At 42.4% G+C, this 5,830-nt stretch overlaps 1 non-coding gene across 1 annotated transcript; it reads left to right on the top strand.

Moving 5' to 3' along the window:
• The first annotated feature begins 394 nt into the window (after positions 1–394).
• On the top strand, positions 395–476 carry trnas-aga (transfer RNA serine (anticodon AGA)). Its single transcript has one exon. It is a non-coding gene; the product is annotated as a tRNA-Ser (tRNA).
• The last annotated feature ends 5,354 nt before the right edge of the window (positions 477–5,830 follow it).

Below are 5,830 nucleotides of genomic sequence, written 5' to 3' on the forward strand. Positions count from 1 at the left end.
TCAATGTTTTTATTTTAAATAGGTAAGAAGCAAACACCACAGTTTTAAGCATAATTGAGGGCCTTATGACATTATATGATACTGCAATGAAAAACAACACTAGGGATACATGCATACAGTATAGAGACGCACGTCAAGATTAGCTATCAGGTGGCTAATTAGCTACTTGCAGGTGGGTTTTTTTTTTTCAAGAGAACGCAACATTATAGTTATCTTTGATACTGTCGATACATTAAGAACTGTAAGTAAATGTTTAAAAAAAATGCAGTAGCCTTTATCTAACCACTACCAAAAATCCCAAAAATCTCAGCTTTAATATTATACAAATACACACTAACCCTAATCACTGCAAATTTAGGTATAAATATATCTGTGACGTCACTATATGTTATGAGTTGTCGTGGCCGAGTGGTTAAGGCGATGGACTAGAAATCCATTGGGGTCTCCCCGCGCAGGTTCGAATCCTGCCGACAACGTCGTTTTCCATTTTTACTTTTTTTATTTTATAGTACTAGTATACTGTCCTGTGACACTTCAATGTTAGAGTGTACCACAATTTGAAGAAAACTATTAAATTGGCTGGTAAGCTGTCTTATTCGCATTCATTACGCAGGGCCGGCTCAATGATTGGACTTGCGACCAATATGTGATAAATAATGCAATAGCGCCCCCCACTGTTGAGCAGAACCAAAATGTGATGCACTGCATTTCTTCAGATAAACCCAGTAACTACCATGTCTACCACTTATTTTGTGACATTACTCAAGACAAAAAGGTTCATGCAGGTCAATAATCCCGTGTTGTACAGACTATTTGACCAAATATTATACACTAGACTATAAATGGTTATTTTTTTCAAAGTAATTTCCTTTTTTCAGTCTCGTGGTTATTGAAAGCAACACGTGGATCACACAGACAGCAGGTGGCAGTAATGTACCAGAAATGAAGAACAGAGCTCCCCCGAGCTGGTGTCTCAGTGCACCATGCGGGTGAGGGTGCCATCCCGCAAACAATTTGTTATATTTCTATCAAAGTTTCAGCATTTGTGTGCAGCTGTGTTTTAATTTCAAAGGGGAATGATTCAATCCCCCCCCCCCCAAAAATAATAATAATAATTCCCATGATCGTTATTTCTTTTTGGGAAATTTGTCTGCAGTAATAACACCCTGGCAGGGTTACAATGAAACCAATGTTTGCAATACACACGCTATTTGCATGGAGAGCGGTAAAACGAGATCAACTTTCACTCTACGGCGCTTTGCCAGAGTAAGACAGATAATTCTGGTGGCGTTGGAAAGTTCAGGTCCTGAATGCCACTTTTGTACTGTGCGCAGCCACCTAAAGTGACCCTGAGCGGAGTCAGGCAGGTCATCGCAGGTGTGTCGGAGCGGCATATGCGTCGCCGGTGGGGAGTGTGAGTGGAAAGTGTCAACCTTTGCGTGCCAGATAAATGCATGCAGGTGAAACAAGTGATCTGATAACTTTATTGCGTATCACTCTCCCACACAAAGATACCTCTTGTTTGCATGGGTCCATGAGTTAACTCCATCCCAGTGGCAGACGGCCGCCCACTCTGGCGTTAGTGTTCACAGCAGTAAACAGTAAACATGGATTTTAAAGACCTTATTCACCATGTTGTTAATGATTATCTTGTTGATTGTGTGTGACAAATCAACTCCAGCTTCAAACTGGTTGATGTGAAGTGGATCTTTAAAAGCCACTATTTGTAACTGTGAATGTAGAACATGTAGAGGAACACCAGTGTTTAGTACACAGAGGCAAGAGTCAAGTCATTCTACAGTCGTTGTTGTTCTGGGTCCCTATGTTGTCATCTTGTTTCTCTGTGGAGTTGTTTTCATGTATCTTTCTGTTTCATCTCTATTTCCACTGACTTTTCACCTTTTTCCAATAGTCACTTCATTCTTCGATTCCTACTATCAAAGCAACCACTTTCTGATTTGGGTTGGGAGCATCATCGGTGACCAATCAGATCTCAGGAGGTGGCGGTGGGGTTGCTAGCTACTGCCATCTCTATGGTCCTGACCCTGGAAGCAGCCGCTGGCCTTTGCCGTTGGTTGGAGTGATGATGACCCATAACAAAGCAAACAAAGACCATTCTAATCCCCACTGTGTACATCTCTTTCATTCTTAAACTGGATTTATGTCTCATTCCAACCAAATCCAGATCTACTCAAATACTCTAATGTGGCCAGTCCATGAAAAACCACACCAGAGCTTAACTGAGAAATTCAGAAACTGAGCAAGTGATGCTGAGACAGGCGCACACAGGGCACAAGTTCACAAGCTGATAATAATCTTCTCAGCTCTGAATGAAATGTCCTCCTCACTTTGAAATCCTCAAATCATCTTAAAATGTCTTTACTGAGCGGGGCACAGAGGGCTTTTAAAGCTGACATTATTGCTGCTGACTTCTCGAGCAGAACCATATGGCAAACAGCCTCGTGAGGCAGGCTTGAAAGGCGAAAACCCCTGAGGCAGAGCTGCACTCAGGCCTTACACGTTAGAGAAGGCGACCCGGCGCTGTCAGTGGCTCATTGCAGCATATTGTGTTAAATATAGTTTTATTTACATGGTGCAGAAGAGGACGCTTACACTGGGTTCATTTGAATCACGGAGGCCAGAGTGTGAATGTCCCAGTGTGTTGCACTGGTAAATGTCAAAGGGATGAATGGATGCGGTGGTGCAGGATGATACTTTTCAGAACACACTGAATGACTTCCAGACGAGAGAGCAAGAGAGACGATGACGACGCTGATGTAATGGGGTCCGTTTAAGGCAGCCTGTGACAAACATGAAGGCGGAGAGGAGCCAGATTGAAGAGGAGAGCTTGAGTGGTGCTCCAAGCGCTAAATGTCAAAATGTGGAGCAGACGGTGCAGCAGACCGTGGCTAACGTGCTGCTAAACATCTGCAGCAGAGTGCTGCATGCAGAGCACTCCGAGCTTCTCTTCGAGAGATGAAGTCATCAGCTTCTTCTTCACTGCCTCCTCAGATCAACCGACACGTGCACATCGTCTGCACCTCAAGAGCAAAAGCAGGGAAATGGGTTTGGTCATTAAATGTGGCCTGATGTATTGATTCTCATCTAAATTGTTTTTATTGATCCATCTCCCTGCCACAGCTCCAGTCTCACAAAAAAAACCTCCCTTTTTGTGCTCGTGAGGCTAACGATGATGCTAATGATTGTCAGCTCATACAAAACAAACTTTGACGCTGAATTGAAACAACGCTGCGTGACACACACAAAGCAAAGTCTGTTTACAGAACCACTATCATTAAGGGAGAGGAAGAGCTCCAAAAATACACCAGAAACAGCAATAAGAAAGAAAATCACTGAGTAGATGAGTGCGATTACATGCAAAGTTGAGTCTAGTCACTGCTACCGCTCAACTTTGCCATTTGATTGGACAATTGTCCTTAACCTAGTATACACGCAAGGGAGCGATTGATTTATTGACAGACTTACATCAGACGCTGCCAACCGTCTCTGTGGGAGAGCGTCATACATGCAAGTGCACAGAATTCACAGCACAGCCGCCTTTTAAGTTACCCGAAAAGGGATTTTGTCACTTGTGTACTTCCCATGTAAATAAGTTCCTACAGTACATGTGCTGTCAGGGCTTCAGCAGCAACCTCTCCCTTTACCTGCAGCCTCCTGGACCAACAGAAGCACTGAGGTGGTGAGTGTGTGACCGTCAGCCGGGTCGGAGAGACGCACAGGTGACCGACTTTAAAAGAAATGTTGAGAAGAAGAAACAGGGACATTAAAGTGGAAACGAAGAAGGAGCGGCTGCTGTTTCACTGCTACTTTACCAGTAAATAAAGAAATTTAATATGGGCAGGATACAGTGACATAATACTAAGGAACTGCAGAGGGCTGGCAATCTGGCATTTGCAACAAGTTCTAGAGGAATGATTTAGTAGGAGACGTGGTTCATTGGCTGAGAACACATGCCAAACTGACCACTTCTCTTTCCTTTACATCACAGCAGCTGAGAGTAATGACTGCACACAGAGAGCCGATAGGTGCCAGACAGGTTTGCACCCCCAAAGTCTCAAATCATGCTCATTCGAAACTGAGCAGGGGGATACTTTTGAGGCGAAAGGGAGAAAAGTCTGTGTTGTAGGATATGGATTTTAAAAAAAAAGGAGGGGGTAATTAATCACCCTAAGCTTTGTAGCATGTAAACAGAAAGATGCTCCATGCGACTCATACAAAAAAACTGGAGTATTGTTTAGTTACTAAGCATGTTGACGGGACCTGTGATGGACTGGCAACCCATCCATGCCTCTCCTCCAATAAGAGCTGGGATAGGCTGGAGACCCCCCCACACCACAGACAAGAGACCACAAGATACTTTTTTAATAATTGCATTTTATTAATTGAAAACAAAAACAAAAAAAATGCAAATAAAAAAAAAAGAGCAAAAACAAAACAAAAAACAGTATCATTAGGTAAGACGAGGCAAGAGACACTTAAATAAGAAAGTTCCATGTTGGTGAGGGCAAAGGTGACGTGGGTGGATGTAGGAGGAGGGGAAGGGTAAGTACTGTCAAGGTGGGACATTTTGGATTATTTACACTGGTTTATTTTTATTTTTTTTCCCACTGCAGGACTGGCAGGCCCCCGAAAAAGAAGAGGGGCTCATAGTAGCAGGTCGGAGACACTGAAACACCAGAGAGAAAGGCACTATCCAGAGAGAACAAGAAACAGACACCAAACGAAAAGAAAACAACACAAAACACACTGGACTGGACCAGAAATCAAAAAAAAAAAAAAAAAAAGTGCTTGATCACACGCCACATCGGACAAAAAAAACAAAACGTTTACATCGTTTCAGCTGATCTCTCAACTTTTAGCATAAAAGACATTCTCTCAGTTTTTTCTGAATTCTGTGCCAGCTGCTGATCTGCACCGGTGATTACCCGAACTCTGCCCCCTCTGCTACGTGCAGGTATAACAAGGAGGAGAGCGTCTGCGTGTGCATGCACGTAATGAAGTGTTTCGGGAATATGAGCGTTAAACTACCTGTACATGTCCTCATACATACGTCTTCCTTTAAAAAGAGAAAAAAGAAAAAGAAAACTGACAACATCACTATTTCAGCACATCTTTTTTTTCTTTTCTCTTTCTTTTTTTTTTTTCTTTTCTTTTTTTTTTTTAAATCCCTTGCGCGGTTGTATGGTTCAGTTCTCCGACCGTGCTTCCCTCATGTTTGTCTACAGATTTTCAGTCAGCTACATTCACTGCCCGAGTAAATTGGCTGCAATAAATACATCGGCTTTCAGAATACAGGGCTTCAGGATACACAGATTTTCGCAGCATTCACGGTACTAATTGCTTGGTCAAACATTAGCTTCCCGACGGGACGAGTATCTTCAGAGAGCCGACTTTACTGCACTTTGCATTGGAAAAGCAAGCGAAACCTTCTCAAAAATGGAACTTACGACGTCTGAAATGTCAAGCCGGATTATCCGAGAGGCCTCGGACAGATTCAGAAGAAGACAATTCATCACATTCTAGAGCTACGGGGTCTTACCCAGACTAATAGAAGATTGAACATAATTTACAAATGGAAAAACAGAATTTGTGATGAGAGGTAAAACAGACAAACATACAAATATATAATATATATTCTTAAAAAAAATGGATTCTCTCTATACTTGATTCATTTATACAACCAGCGGCTGATGCACAAAGCTCACATGCCAATGGTCTTAAACTGGAAACTTGCCGTGTTGTCGATAGCGTAACTTCTCGTTTCTTTTTTTGTACTCTTTGTTTTTGTTTAGTTTTTTTTTTAAAACCA

Source organism: Leuresthes tenuis, unplaced genomic scaffold, assembly GCF_036924035.1.
Source record: "Leuresthes tenuis unplaced genomic scaffold, fLeuTen1.0.hap1 SCAF_17, whole genome shotgun sequence".
Lineage (NCBI taxonomy): Eukaryota > Metazoa > Chordata > Actinopteri > Atheriniformes > Atherinopsidae > Leuresthes > Leuresthes tenuis.